This window comes from Macadamia integrifolia, chromosome 5 (genome assembly GCF_013358625.1).
Source record: "Macadamia integrifolia cultivar HAES 741 chromosome 5, SCU_Mint_v3, whole genome shotgun sequence".
In the NCBI taxonomy this organism is placed as follows: domain Eukaryota; kingdom Viridiplantae; phylum Streptophyta; class Magnoliopsida; order Proteales; family Proteaceae; genus Macadamia; species Macadamia integrifolia.
The window spans coordinates 34,587,812-34,604,454 of NC_056561.1; the positions used below are offsets into that span (position 1 = coordinate 34,587,812).

Consider the following 16,643-nt stretch of genomic DNA (forward strand, 5'->3'; position numbering starts at 1 on the left):
AAACTATGTTGTGTGGGTATGGCCTTGACGTGTGCAGCAGTCGGTGCCTCGTGTGCAGCTAAAGGCCACAAAGGAGCCTCTGTTGCATGGGCCAAGGGTACCACGGCAGCACCTATGTGTAAGCCATGCACGTATTGCTATGCACTGGCCTGCAACCTTGTGAGGGGTATCGTAACCATGCTTACACTCGTGCACGCGACAGCAGGCATCCATGTCCGTGCGGTACTACTGCCTTGTGCACTACCTTCATATGCACTTAGGCACACTTAGGGGGGCATCCGTAGGCATAGTGATGGGCACGTATATGTGCACACTTGCGGCATTTAAGAGCACACTTGGGCAACATTTGGGGCATTCAAGAGCACAATTAGGCGAAACTTTGGCTACACTTGTGTGCACGCGTAGACACACTTATTCAACACTTGGGGGCATGTATAGGAACACTTAAGGCAACACTTGGGGCATTCAAGAGCACACATAGGCACACTTGGGTGCACACTTAGGCAACAGTTGTGGACTTGCATGGGCATAGTTAGGTACCACTTGGGCCATTCAATGTGCACATGTAGTCAACACTTGGGGTGTTGTGCAGCCATTCAATGTGCACACAGGCACATGTAGTCAACACTTGGGGGCACGTGTTGGCACACACTTGAGCCATTAAAGAGCACGTTGTCATGGCTTTAGACATTTCTAAGCAACCGCACTAGCACTTAGCACTTCTACTAGCACTAAGTCAACCTAACCACCCTCCTTAAGGGTCTTGGGAAGAGAAGAAGTGAACACAAGAGTGAGTTTGAGAAGAATGAATTTGTATTGCACTAGAGAACTCTTGAGTACAAGGCTTGAGAACTCACTTGCTTGGTTGAACACTCTTGGGTGGTCCTTGGTGAGTGCCTTTATAGGCACCCCAAGTTATAATGGATGGCTAAGATATTTACAAATGTCCTCCATCCAACGGTTGGGGAGGAAACTAGAAGCGTCCCACCTCCTTAGCGGAGCTCTAGAAATCTCTCCAAAAATATCACCTATAAATATCTTCTACAATATCTAAAATAAAATATCTAGAGTTACTATACCTTTATAGAAAACTCTAGAACTTGGACCTTACTTAGCCCAACGGCCTAAGTCCATGAGCTTGGTGAGCTAGGCCCGTGGGCCTATGTTGGGTAGGTCATGACACTCTCCCCCACCTAAATCTGTGACACCCTCATCGTAACTTCTTTATGGTACTTTTATTCACGAACCGTCTCAGCATGCCAGTTGTCTCCCATCTCATCTCGCTCTCTGGTCACCCCTTCCACTTGACTAAATACTCCACGTAAAGAGATAGTTTGTGTCTCTGGATGATTGGATCAGCAACCAAATTAGCCTCCCTTTTGCAAGGAGTAACACCTATTGGGGTTCTTGTTGTAGTTATATAACTTGAACCTCCTACAACGTCATCTGGTTGTCTCCGTTCTCTCGTTTGCATCTTCCTCTTCTTGGCATGGATGGCTTGCTCCCAAATTCTCCTTGTCTTGCCCTCCCATCCAAAGGCAAGTAAGCACCTAGCCCCTGGATGGTGTTGGAGAACACCTTTAGTACCCCTATCTTGGCCCTGGTGGCACCACGTTGCATTGGGGACCCCATGCAAGGTGGCTCTTCTTCTTGGCCCTCTTCCTCTAATGGGGCACTAAGAGCTTTCCTCCTGGGAAATCCCTAAACCAATGTAGCTCATCACATAGGAATCACATGTCTCTAGGCTTAAATTGATTACTCTTATCATGCTTGTGCCTTAGTGCCTCTCCTTTAGACATGTCATAAGAGGTAGTGGCTTCCCTCCCCGCTGTCCTCCTACTCTTCCCATACTTCTTCTCTAATACGAGCTTCCACCTTATCCAATCCCTTTGCATACTTGAGCCTTGAAGGTGGCAACCATCTCTTCTTAGTTACTTACTATGGTGTTGACAGCACCTTGTAGGGACCCCTTGAGCTCCACATGGCCTTTGTGCTCCTCCCCACTTTGCTCCACAACATTGAGGCACCACTTTTCCTTGGCAAATACTTGCTCCCCTCGAGCTAAGCTAGGCTCCATAGAAATGCTCAAGTCGACAGACTTGCCTTTGCTCCTTCTTTGCTTACTTGTGTAGGTGTGGGTCTCTATTCCACAGTTTTAGCTCACCTATCTCCTACCTCACAAGCTTGGCTCCCTCCCAACTGAAGCTCTGATACGACAACTGTCACGGCCTTAGACCTTTCTAAAAGACTGCACTGGCTCTTAGTACTCTTACTAGCACTAAGTCAGCCTAACCACCCGCCTTAAGTTACTTGGGAAGAGAAGAAGTGAACACAAGAGTGTATTTGAGAAGAATGAACTTGTATTGCACTAGAGAGCTCTTGAGTACAAGGCTTGAGAACTCACTTACTCGATTGAACACTCTTGGTTGGTCCTTGGTGAGTGTCTTTGCCAAATGAGGCAACACCTACTTGTAGGCACCCCAAGTTACAATGGATGGCTAAGATATTTACAAATGTCTTCCATCCAATGGTTGGGAAGGAAACTAGAAGCTTCCCACCTCCTTAGTGAAGAACTCTAGAAATCTCTCCCAAAATATCTCCTATAAATATCTTCTACAAATATCTACAATAAAATATCTAGAGTTACTACACCTATGTAGAAAACTCTAGAACTTGGAACTTACTTAGGCTATTGCCCTAAGTCCATGGGCTTATGTTGGGCAGGTCGTGACAACGTGTACACTTAGTGGCACTCAATGTGCATGCATAGGCACACTTCACTTGGGCAACATGTATAACCAAACTCAGGCAACCGTTGGGGTAGTTAACACTTAGGTTCATACCTGGGGCCACGCGTGGACAATCCTAGCCTCAGGAGGGTGTGGGGGGTAGAATTAGAAAGATTTGGGGGGAAAGAAAAGGGGAAAAAGACAAGGGGACCAATCGATACGACACGGGGCTGAATCTCAGTGGATCGTGGCAGCACGGCCACTCTGCCACTTACAATACCCTGTCGCGTATTTAAGTCATCTGCAGAGGATTCTACCCATCGGTCGACAGGAATTGCGCTTCAAGGTAGCCCACACAACACGTTCACTATGGGGGCTTGGCTAATGACACGTGCCTCTGGGGTCGGAGGGCCCCTACTACGGGTCAGCAAACGGGCGATGGGCGCAGGCATCACTTCTTTAGCCTGGATTTTGACTTAGAGGCATTCAGTCATAATCCGGCACACGGTAGCTTTGCGCCACTAGCTTTTCAACCAAGCGCGATGACCAATTGTGTGAATCAACGGTTTCTCTCGTACTAGGTTGAATTACTATCGCGACACTGTCATCAGTAGGGTAAAACTAACCTGTCTCACGATGGTCTAAACCCAGCTCACATTCCCTATTGGTGCGTGAACAATCCAACACTTGGCAAATTCTGCTTTGCAATGATAGGAAGAGCTGACATCGAAGGATCAAAAAGCAACGTTGCTATGAATGCTTGGCTGCCACAAGCCAGTTATCCCTATGGTAACTTTTTTGACACATCTAGCTCCAAATTCTGAAGGTCTAAAGGATCAATAGGCCATACTTTCACGGCTCGTATTCGTACTGGAAATTAGAATCAAATGAGCTTTTAACCTTTTGTTCCACACGAGATTTCTGTTCTTGTTGAGCTCATATTAGCACACCTACATTATCTTTTAATAGATGTGCCGCCACAGCCAAACTCACCACCTAACAATGTCCTCTTCCTAGATCGCCCTGTCGAGACGGGCCTTGGGTCCGAAAGGAGGGGCAAAGCCCCGCCTCTAACTCATGGAGTCGACTAATTAGATGATGAGGCATTTGGCTACCTTAAGAGAGTCATAGTTACTGCCGCTGTTTACGCATGCTTGGTTGAATTTCTTCACTTTGACATTCAGAGCACTAGGTAGAAATTACATTGCGTGAGCATCCGCTGCGACCATTGCAATGCTTTATTTTAATTAAATAGTTGGATTTCCCTTGTTCGTACCAATTCTGAGTTGACTATTCGACGCCTGGGGAAGGCCCCCGAAGGGACCATTCCTAGTCCATCCCTCGACCAGCATGAGGTGACCTGCTCTCACCACGAAAGCAGCTCGACCACTCCATCGATAGTCGATGGGTTCTGGACTGGGACCCTCGTGCCCAGCCCTAAGAGCCAATCTTTTTCTCGAGGTTACGGATCCATTTTGCTGACTTCCCTCGCCTATATTGTTCCATCGACTAGAGGCTATTCACCTTGAGACTTGATGCGGTTATAAGTACAACCGAGCGTGGTCAGCACTAGATCCTCTGGATTTTCAAGGAACGTCGGGGGTGCACCGAACACCACGCGACATGCACTGCTCTTCTAGCCGCTAGACCCTACCTCTGGCTGAGCCATTTTTAGTGTGGGTAGGATATTAAACAGAAAAGATAACTCTTCCTGAGGCCCCTGTCGATGTCTCCAGACTGCCTAACGTTGTCGTTAACTGTCACGTCTCAGTTCAGGAATTTTAACCCGATTCCCTTTCAGAGCACCTACATGTACACGCTCTCTGATGGGCTTCCCCCATCCCTTAGGATCGACTAACCCATTTGCAAATGTCGTTCACATGGAACCTTTCCCCTCTTCGGTCTTCAAAGTTCTCATTTGAATATTTGCAACTACCACCAAGATTTGCATTGATGGCCGCTTCGCTTGAGCTCACACCCTAGGTTTTACATGCCCTCCTACTCACCGGGCCTGTTAGTTGCCCCGACGACTGGGTATAGATTGTGCGCTTCTGCGCCATCCATTTTTGGGGCTAGTTGATTCGGTAGGTGAGTTATTACACACTCCTTAGCAGATTTTGACTTCCATGACCACCGTCCTACTGTCTTAATTGACCAACATCCTTTGTGGGTTCTAGGTTAGCATGCAATCTGGCACCGTAAGCTGACTTTCAGTTGATCCCACATTGCCAGTTCTACTTACCAAAAATGGCCTACTTGGAGCTCTCGATTCCATGGCGTGGCTCAACGAAGCAGCCATGCTGTCCTACCTATTTAAAGTTTGAGAATAGGTCGAGGGCTTTGCATCTCGATGCCTCTAATCATTGGGTTTACCCGATAGAACTAGCCCGTAGGCTCCAGCTATCCTGAGGAAAACTTCAGAGGGAACCAGCTACTAGACAGTTTGATTAGTCTTTTGCCCCTATGCCCAAGTCAGATGAATGATTTGCTTGTCAGTATCGCTACAGGCGTCCACCAGAGTTTCCTCTGGCTTCGCCCTGCTTAGGCATAGTTCACCATCTTTCGGATCCCGATGGGTATGCTCTCACTCAAACCCTTCATAGAAGATCAAGGTCAGTCGGTGATGCAACCCACAAGGGGATCCCACAAGTCAGCTTCCTTACACCTTATGGGTTTTACTCGCCCATTGACTTGCACACATGTCAGACTCCTTGGCCCGTGTTTCAAGATGGGTCGAATGGGGAGCCCGACAGGCTGATGCCCAGAGCATGCAGTTGCCAATAGGCAAGCCATCGAGGTGCACGCTGCCTACCATGATCGCGGCGACGACATCTCCTTAGGTATAACACAACAACCTGGGTTTGGGATGCCGTCGCAATCCACATCGATCCAGACCCCGAGTCGAGCGGCAGATCGACTATTAATCGTTCCGTATCTGATCGAGACTCATCACTGGCCCCCATCTACTTCCCTCCCGATAATTTCAAGCACTCTTTGACTCCCTTTTTAAAGTCCTTTTTATCTTTCCCTCGTGGTACTTGTTCGCTATCAGTCTCTCACCCATATTTAGCCTTGGATGGAATTTATTGCCCAATTAGGGCTGTATTCCCAAACAACCCGACTCGTCGATAGTGCCTCGTGGTGTGACAAGGTCTGAACATGACGAGGCTCTCACCCTCTTCGGTGCCCCCCTTCCAGGGGACTTGAGCCCAGTTTGCCATTGAGGATGCTTTTACAGACTATAATTTGAACGACAAAGCCACCCGATTCTCAAGATGGGCTCTTCCAGGTTCGCTCGCCATTACTAAGGGAATCCTCAAAAGTTTCTTATCCCCTGCTTATTATATGCTTAAACTCAGTGGGTAGCCCTGCCTAACCTGGGGTCACAGTCAAAATGCCATCGAATGGCCATCAGGGTCACCAGAGCCCAATGGGAGCAAAACACGCACACGATGTCCGAACAATGACAAAGTGGCTCGAACCCCCGCTCATCGTGACGCTTGCCACACAAGGGGCCCTTGACTTTTGGTCGACTGCACCTCGAACAAAGACACGAGGGGCCAATCTTTGCTTCGCACCACCACCACAAGGGGCAAAGGAGGTGGGGCAACATGATGCATGACGCCCAGGCAGGCATGCCCTCAGCCCGATGGCCTAAGGCCAAACTTGGTTCAAAGACTCGACGATTCACGGGATTCTGCAATTCACACCAAGTATCACATTTCACTACATTTTTCATCAATGCAAGAGTTGAGATATTTGTTGTCGAGAGTCGTTAAGATAAGATTCGGATCTAGGGTGATGACACCACACCAAAGGTGCAATGATGTCATGTCCTTTCCATTGTGAGTTCCTTGGCGCCAAATGTGGTGGTGGTTATGTTTGGGTCAAATGCTACATAGGGTCGTAGGCTAACCTTTTACAAGGGTTGAGAAGGAAGGAGCTCACGCTCCCATGCCCTACCTTGATCACGCAACGCAACATGTTCACGGGTCTCACTCGACAAGTATCGATAATGATCCTTCTGTAGGTTCACCTATGGAAACCTTGTTACGACTTCTCCTTCCTCTAAATGATAAGGTTCAGTGGGCTTCTTACGACGTCGACGGTGGTGAACCACCCACGTCGCTGTGATCCGAACACTTCATCATACCATTCAATTGGTAGGAGCTACAGGCGGTGTGTACAAAGGGCAGGGATATAGTCAACGCGAGCTAATGACTCGTGCTTACTAGGAATTACTCGTTCAAGACCAACAATTGCAATGATCTATCCCCATCACGATGAAATTTTCGAAGATTACCCGAGCCCGTCGGCCAAGGCTATAGACTCGTTGAATACATCACTGTAGCACGCATACGGCCCAGAACATCTAAGGGCATCACAAACCTATTATTGCCTCAAAATTTCGTGGCCTAAACGGCCATAGTCCCTCTAAGAAGCTGGCCATGGAGGGTCACCTCCACATAGCTAGTTAGCAGGCTGAGGTCTCGTTCGTTAACGAAATTAACTAGACAAATCGCCCCACCAACTAAGAATAGTCATGCACCACCACCCATAGAATCAAGAAAGAGCTCTCAGTCTGTCAATCCTTACTATGTCTAGACCTGGTAAGTTCCCCTGTGTTGAGTCAAATTAAGCCACAGGCTCCACTCTTGGTGGTTCCCTTCCATCAATTCCTTTAAGTTTCAGCCTTGTGACCATACTCCCCGCAGAACCCAAAAACATTGATTTCTCATAAGGTACCGACAGAATCCTAAAAGCAACTTCTATCGATCCCTGGATGGCATCGTTTATGGTTGAGACTAGGATGGTATCTGATCGTCTTCGAGCCCCCAACTTTCGTTTTTGATTAATGAAAACATCCTTAGCAAATGCTTTTGCAGTGGTTCATCTTTCATAAATCCAAGAATTTCACCTCTGACTATGAAGTATGAATGCCCCTGATTGTCCCTGTTAATCATTACTCCGATCCTGAAGGCCAACGCAATAGGACCGATATCTTATGATGTTATCCCATGCTATTGTATCTAGAGCGTAGGCTTGCTTTGAGCACTCTAATTTCTTCAAAATGACAGCACTGAAGGCACGACCTGGCCAATTAAGGCTAGAAGCGCATCGCCGACAGAAGGACGAGACGATCGGTACACACTATGAGGCGGACCGATCGACCCCATAACAAAGTCTAACTACGAGCTTTTTAATTGCAACAACTTAAATATACGCTATTGGAGCTGGAATTACCGCGGCTGCTGGAACCAGACTTGCCCTCCAATGGATCCTCGTTAAGGGATTTAGATTGTACTCATTCCAATTACCAGACTCGAAGAGCCTGGTATTGTTATTTATTGTCACTACCTCCCCGTGTCAGGATTGGGTAATTTGCACGCCTGCTGCCTTCCTTGGATGTGGTAGCTATTTCTCAGACTTCCTCTCTGCAATCGAACCCTAATTCTCTGTCACCCATCACCACCATAGTAGGCCACTATCCTACCATAAAAAGTTGATAGGGTAGAAATTTGAATTATGCGTCGTTGGCACAAAGGCCATGCGATCCGTCGAGTTATCATGAATCATCAGAGCAACAGGTAGAGCCCGCGTCGACCTTTTATCTAATAAATTCATCCCTTCCAAAAGTTGGGGTTTGGTGCATGTATTGTCTCTAGAATTACTATGGCTATCCGAGTAGCAGATACCATCAAATAAACTATAACTGATTTAGTGAGCCATTCGTAGTTTCACAGTCTGAATTAGTTCATACTTACACATGCATGGCTTAATCTTTGAGACAAGCATAAGACTACTGGCAGAATCAACCAGGTAACTTTCTTTCTCGATGCCGAAACACTGCATGAACCACATCCCCAACCGTGCATTGTGTGATGCTGCTCCATACATTAATGGTGGTCTATCGTTCTTATGCAATAAGTCGCAACCAAAGGATTCAAGCGGACACACACATCTAACTTGCCCCATAAAATGCCCCGTATCCTCGAGCACAACCAGTGCACATGCACCACTGACACAAAGAAAGTGGACATATGCATCGTATGCTAAGCCACCTCACACCAACCACAAGGGTAGGCAAGATGGATGAAATGAGAGTGAAGGGGCTGCATCTCCAACTAGGTAAACAACACAGGAACCATGTTCATGGTCTTGACAAAGACACTTTTGGTCCATTACAACCCATAGAGGTATCTATGCATAGTAGTTCAATACACAAGCAAAGAGCCCATAACCACAAGAAAAACAATAGCCACTCACGTGCATTACGTCCACTACCGACACAATCCACCACCAAACCTACTACAACGTAATAAGGATTTGGTAGAAGCAAAATCAATAGCCCCGCTAAGGATGAAAATCTCAACAATCACAATGGTCGAGGGACTCGAGATCTATCTCCACCTATACGCTTGCAGCCTACGTTCTCCAGAGACCCACGTTATTGTTGTATTATAACACTTGCAGCAGGAGACATGCAAACACCTCCGCACCTAGGCGTGACTTAGAAATGCATTTCTCCAAATAGCAAAGGCCACAAGACCGAGCATGAGAAAGCTCTTGCAAGCAACAAACCCACGATAATGCAAAATTTTTAAAAGAACAAGGGGAGGGGGGAAGGGACATGTGATTTGTCTCTATTTGCAACCTTGCAACCAATGTTCATCAGAGGCCCACATTAATGTCATATTATAGCACTTGTGGCAGGACGCATGCAAACACCTCTGCACCTAGGCATGACTTAGAAACGCATTTCCCCAAATACCATAAGGCCACAAAATCGAGTACGACAGAACTCTTGCAAGCAACATACCCACGAGAATGGAAATTTTTTTAAAAAGCAAGGAGGGTGGAGGGACTCTTGATCTTTCTCCACTTGCAAGCTTGCAACCTATGTTCTCCAGAGACCTACGTTAATGTTGTATTATAACACTAGCGGCTAAAGGCATGCAAACACCTCCACACCTAGGCCCGACATAGAAACGCACTTCTCCAATTAGCATAGGCCACAAAACCGAGCATGAAAAAACCCTTGCAAGCCACAAACCCACAATAATGCAATTTAAAAAAAAAAACAATAGGATGGGGGGGAGGGACCAACAAAATATTTGTTGTGCACATTGACTTGACCAATGATTCGGTGAAATCCATTCATTGGGCATGTCAATGTAGACAACATCCCACCCCTTGCACCATGACCTAAATATGACGACAAGATAAAGGGCACAGAGGGGTGGAAATGCGCGACTATGGCCACACTCGCAAAAAGTGGCACTAGCACAACTGCATAGGGTAGGAAGCAAAGCACATCAAACTGCCACAGTGCCTAGATGGGATTAATCTATGGGGCCAACGCATCATTTCCACGTTTTTCACATGCCATGACTCTCTTCTGCATGCTATACAGAAACTAGCAAAAGTGGCAGTAGGCTGCAGTGAGGGTGTAGGTGCAGTGTGCAGGCAGCCATGCAAACCCACCAACATGCATTGGCCAGCCAAGGTGCAAAACTAGGGGCTAATCATCCGGAACATCATACCATGTTACTGTCCTTCACATGCCATGCAACTCTTGGGCATGCTGTGTGGCTACCGACATATGTGGCAACTGCTATGCAGGCAGCCATGCAAGCCCAGCAGCATGCCATGGCAGGCCACAGTGCACATTAGAGGCAGTCATCAGAGCTAACGTGCCTTGATGGTGTTTTTCACATGCCAGGCCTATATTGGGCGTGCCATGAGGCTATGGGTGCATCTAACAGTAGCTGTGGGGGTACAGCACCATAAGGTAGGAAACCTTGCGCACCCAACAGCCTAAGGTGGCAGGCAATGGTGTATGACAGAGGGGCTGAACATCGGGATGCATTGGCCATTTACTTGTTTTCAAATGCCATACCTCTCTTAAAAATGCTGTGCAGCTACAGACACATGTAGCAGTAACTATGGGGGCATAGCAACAGAAAGTAGGGAGCCATACGCGGCCAGCAGCACACGGTTGCAGGTAGTGGTGTGCAATAGATGGGCTGACCATCTGGACAGACAAGCCATGTATTTGTTTTCACATACATGCCAAGCCTTTGTTAGGCATTCTATACAACTATGAGCGCAGGTGGCAGTAGCTATCGAGGCATAGTCATATATAGTAGGCAACCATGAGGGCCAAGCAGCACGCCGTGGCAAGCCGCAATGCACACCAAGGGCCAAATATTCAAAACCGATGTACCATACAGGTGTTTTGCATATGCCATGCCACTCTTGGGCATGCTATGTAGCAATGGACACATGTGGCAGCAGATGTGGAGGCACAGAAGTGCAAAGCAGGCAGCCATGCATGCCTAGCAGCACACAATGGCAGGTAATTGTGTGCGGTAGAGGGGCTGACCATCGGAATGGATGCGTCATGTACATGTTTTCACATGCCATGCCTTCTTTGCGCATACTGTGCATCGACGGGCACATGTGGCAGCAAAAGTGGAGGCACAAAAGTGCAAAGCAGGCAACCATGTGCGCCTAATGGCCCATGGTGGTAGGCCACCCTATACGATAGAAGGGGGTGGCATTGTGCGACAGAAGGGCTAACCATTCACAAGGACGTGCACCTTCGTTGGGCATGCTGTGCCATGACTGGCACACGTGACAGCAGCTATGGGGTCATGGTAGCACAAGGCAGGCAGCCATGCATGTCCAGCTGCACGTAATGGTAGGCCTCAGCTCACACCGAGGGCCAACTCATCGAAACTAACATGCCATTTCACTTTTTTTTCCCCTGCCATGGGTCTTTTGGTTTTACCTACCATGCCTACTCATTGTCTGGTGCCCCACTATGTGGCCCCTCAAAAACCACCCGAGGCGAGTGGCACCCACCTCCCTCAAGGTAGCTCTTATGCACTTTGCCCCTTTCCAGAAGGAGACATGACCCCCCCCCAAAAAAAATATACAAAACTATTTTTTGAGCTTCAAATATCCAAATCAAATGAAACTTGGAATGAAATTAGAGACAAATCCAAAGATTATTTTCATATAAAAATCATAGTGTTCTGATAAATATTTTTTTTATTAATTTTTTAACATTAAAAAACATTTTACATTGAAAAAACTATGAAAATTTTCTTTTAATGTATTTTTATGAAAACTAAATTTTGGATGTCTTCCAAAGGTTGATAGAATGTTCTAAAAAGATATTGGACCATTCCAACCTATTTTGATGTTTTCTAATATTTTATGATTGAAACATTACGAAAAATACCCAAAAAAATGGAAATGCGGGGTTTAAGTGAAAATGATTGTACTTTGAGTGCCAAATAGCCAATTGCAAGGCTTTTCTAACCCAAGGAGAAGTTTTGCACAACATGATTTAAAGACCCAAACTATGTTGTGCGGGCATGGCCTTGATGTGTGCAGCGGTCGGTGCCTCGTGTGCAGTCGAAGGCCACAAAGGGGCCTCTGTTGCATGGGCCATGGGGACCACGGAAGCACCCATGTGCAAGCCATGTGCGTGCAGCTATGTGCATGGTGGACTGCAGATGTGGGCATAAAATTACAGCAATGCCTGCAACCTTGTACACACCATGTGTTAAAATGCCAATGGCATGTGTGGCTATGCCAACCATCATGATTGCCGCATGGGCAGCCATGCCCACGAACTTGAGCATGGTAGTGCAGCCATACACATGCCATGTGCAAACACGTAATGCAACCTTGCTTGCGGTGGTGCAGCCGTGCCTGTAACCTCTTGTGTGGCATGTCCGGCAACTCCCAAAACCATGCGCGCGACAAGGTAGCGATGGGCGTGGCAAATGCAGCCATGCATGCAACCTAGAGGCGGTGTGCAGCAATGCATGCAACCTTTCAAGTGGTAGGGCAGCCATGGACGTGGCATATGCGGCCATGCCGCAACCCTGCGCGTGTTAGTGCAGCCAAGCGTGTGGCATGTGCTGCGAGGAACGCAACCTTGGGTGCGGCAATGCAGCCATCTGTGTGTCATGCGGCCATGTGTGTAACCTTGTGCAGGGCATGTGCAGCCGTGGTCACAGCCATGTGCGTGGAAGTGCGGCCCGGGCAGCAGCCCAACATGCGCAGCTTGCAACATTGCTTGCAACCATGTGCAGCCGTGCCTGCCACCTTGCATGCGGTTGTGCACCCTTTCCCACAACAATGTGCGTTGTTGCCTGCCACCTTATGCGCGGTGGTGCACCCTTGCCCCCAGCCATGTGCGCGTGGTAGCCTACACCCATGCTCGCAATAGTGGAGCCTTACCCACATCCGTGCGCTAGGTGGCATGCAACCATGTGTGCGGTATTGCAGCCATGCCCGCATCCATTTGCGCGGCAGCCTACCACCAAGCCAGTACCCTTGCGCAAGCTGGTACAACCTTGCCCACAGTGATTCCTACACCTTGTGCGGCCATGCCAGTTGCCTTTCGTGTGGTAGTGCAGCCATGCCTGCACCCATGCACGATAGCGTGCATCCATGTTCGTGCGGTACAACCTTACTTGCGGCCACGCATGCGGTAGCCTGCACCTTGTTAGGCCATACCTGCCACATGCGCACTTGGTAGTGCCTTCGTGTTCAAGACAACCTACCATTATGCATGCAACATGTGCAGCCATGCTTCCATCTATGCGCACGATAGTGCAGCCTTGTCCGTAGTCATGTGCGCACTAGCCTGTAACCTTGTGTTGGGTAGCGCAGCCATGCTTGCACCCGTGCACGTGACAGCTTGCATCCATGTCCATGCGGTAAGGCCTTGATTGCGGCCAAGTGCACGGCAGCCTGCCACTATGCATGCACCTTGTGCGACCATGCGTACGGTACTACTACTTTGTGCACTGCCTTCATATGCACTTAGGCACACTTAGGGGGGCACGCATAGGCATAGTCATGAGCACGTATATGTGCACACATGCGGCATTCAAGAGCACACATAGGCAACATTTGGGGCATTCAAGAGCACAATTAGATGACACTTGGGCTACACTTGGGTGCACGCATAGACACACTTATTCAACACTTGGGGGCATGTATAGGCACACTTAAGGTGACACTTGGGGCATTCAAGAGCACGCACAGGCACACTTAGGTAAACACTTAGGCAATAGTTGTGGGCATGCATGGGCACAGTTAGGCAACACTTGGGCCATTCAATGTGCACATGTAGTCAACAATTGGGGTGTTGTGCGGCCATTCAATGTGCACACATGGGCACATGTAGTCAACAGTTGGGGGCATGCATAGGCACACACTTGGGCCCTTCAAGGGCACGTTATCACAGCTTTAGACCTTTCTAAGCAATCACACAGGCACTTAGCACTTCCACTAGCACTAAGTCAGCCTAACCACCCTCCTTAAGGGACTTGGGAAGAGAAGAAGTGAACACAAGAGTGAGTTCGAGAAGAATGAACTTGTACTGCACTAGAGAATTCTTGAGTACAAGGCTTGATAACTCATTTGCTTGGTTGAACACTCTTGGTTGGTCCTTGGTAAGTGCCTTTGCCAAATGAGGCAACACCTATTTATAGGCATCCCAAGTTACAATGGATGTCTAAGATATATACAAATGTTCTCCATCCAACGGTTGGGGAGGAAACTAGAAGCTTCCCACCTACTTAGCGGAGCTCTAGAAATCTCTCCCAAAATATCTCCTATAAATACCTTCTATAAATATCTACAATAAAATATCTAGAGTTACTACACCTTTGTAGAAAACTCTAGAGCTTGGACCATACTTAGCCCAATGGCCTAAGTCCATGGGCTTGGTGAGCTAGGCCTGTGGGCCTATGTTGGGTAGGTCGTGACACTCTCCCCCACCTAAATCTGTGACACCCTCGTCGCAACCTCCTTGTGGTACTTTTATTCATGAGCTGTCTCAGCATGCCAGTTGTCTCCCATATCGTCTGGCTCTCTGGTCACCCCTTCCACTGACTAAATACTCCACTTAAGGAGATAGTTTGTGTCTCTGGATGATTGGATCAACAACCAAATTAGCCTCCCTCTTGCAAGGATTAACTCCTATTGGGGTTCTTGTTGTAGTCACAAAACTTGAGCCTCCTACAACGTCGTCTTGTTGTCTCCGTTCTCTCTTTTGCATCTTCCTCTTCTTGGCATGGATGGCTTGATACCAAATTCTCCTTATCTTACCCTCCCGTCCAAGGGAAAGTAAGCAACTAGCGCCAGATAGTGTTGGAGAACTCCTTTAGTCCCAAGGTTTGTCTCGACCCCTCGAGCAACATTATGTATGGGGCATTCATTGGAGTTGATAGCCTTAGGACACCCTTCCACCTTGGACACCCTTGGTCCAAGTTCGTTTGCCTCCTCCATCAAGGCAAGGTTGTGTGTGGCTCCTGTATCTACCTTCACCTGTGTGGGCATCCCATTATGCACACTTTTGCACACATCAACCCCTTTTGAGAGTTAAGGGCTTTGACCCCTATCTTGGCCCTAGTGGCACCACGCTGCATTGGGGACCCCATTTAAGGTGGCTCTTCCTCTTGGCCCTCTTCCTCCAATAGGGCACTAAGAGCTTTCCTCCTGGGGCAATCCCTAAACCAATGTAGCTTATCACATAGGAATCACTTTTCTCTAGGCTTGAACCGATTCCTCTTATCACGCTTGTGCCGTACTGCCTCTCCTTTAGACATGTCATGAGAGGTAGTGGCTTCCCTCGCCACTATCCTCCTACTCTTCCCATACTTCTTCTACAATATGAGCTTCCACCTTATCCAACCCCTTTGCATACTTGGGCCTTGAATGTGGCAACCATCTCCTCTTGGTTACTTACTATGGTGTTGAGAGCACCTTGTAGGGACCCCTTGAGCTCCCCCCTCTGGCCATCAAGCTCCTCCCTGAGCTCCACATGGCCTTTAAGCTCCTCCCTACTTTGCTCCGCAATATTGAGGCACCACTTTTCCTCGGCCAATACTTGCTCCCCTCGAGCTAAGCGAGGCCCCATAGCGACGCCAAAGTCGACGGACTCGCCTTCGCTCCTTCGTTGCTTACTTGTGTAGGTGTTGGTCTCTATTCCACAGTTTTAGCTCTCCTGTCTCCTATCCCACAAGCTTGGCTCCCTCACAACCAAAGCTCTAATACTATAACTGTCACAGCCTTAGACCTTTCAAAGAGACTATGCCGGCTCTTGGCACTCCCACTAGCACTAAATCAGCCTAACCACCCTCCTTAAGGGAATTAGGAAGAGAAGAAGTGAACACAAGAGTGAGTTTGACAAGAATGAACTTGTATTGCACTAGAGAGCTCTTGAGTACAAGGCTTGAGAACTCACTTGCTCAGCTGAACACTCTTGGTTGGTCCTTGCCTGTGGGCCTATGTTGGGTAGGTCATGACAACATGTATGCTTAGTGGCACTCAATGTGCATGTATAGGCACACTTCAATTGGGAAACACGCATAACCATACTTAGGCAACCGTTGGGGCAATTAACACTTAGGGGCATACCTGGGGCCACGTGTGCACAATCCTAGCCTCAGGAGGGTGTGCGGGTGGAATTAGAAAGATTTAGGGGGAAAGAAAAGGGAAAAAAGACAGGGGGATGAATTGATGCGACATGGGGCTGAATCTCAGTGGATCTTGGCAGCAAGGCCACTCTACCACTTACAATACCCCGTCGCATTTAAGTCATTTACAAAGGATTCTACCCATCGTCCGACAGGAATTATGCTTCAAGGCAGCCCACACAACATGTCCACTATGGGGGCTTGCCCCTTACTGCGGGTCGGTAAATTGGCGATGGGCACAAGCATCACTTCTTTAGCCTGGATTCTGACTTAGAGGCATTCAGTCATAATCCGGCACATGGCAGCTTCGCGCCACTTACTTTTCAACCAAGCGTGATGACCAATTGTGTGAATCAATAGTTCCTCTTATACTAGGATGAATTACTATCATGACACTATCATC

General features: G+C 48.0%; 1 non-coding gene and 2 pseudogenes across 1 annotated transcript in view; all 3 read right to left on the reverse strand.

Annotated features, from left to right (window-relative positions):
* Nucleotides 1-2,938: 2,938 nt before the first annotated feature.
* Nucleotides 2,939-6,115, reverse strand: LOC122080535 (annotated as a pseudogene).
* A 233-nt stretch (nucleotides 6,116-6,348) lies between these two features.
* Nucleotides 6,349-6,503, reverse strand: LOC122080547 (annotated as a pseudogene).
* A 9,772-nt stretch (nucleotides 6,504-16,275) lies between these two features.
* Nucleotides 16,276-16,643, reverse strand: part of LOC122080532 — a 3,371-nt gene continuing 3,003 nt past the window's right edge. The window contains exon 1 of the ribosomal RNA XR_006140815.1: nucleotides 16,276-16,643. This exon is cut by the window's right edge and continues 3,003 nt beyond it. This is a non-coding gene — a ribosomal RNA (28S ribosomal RNA).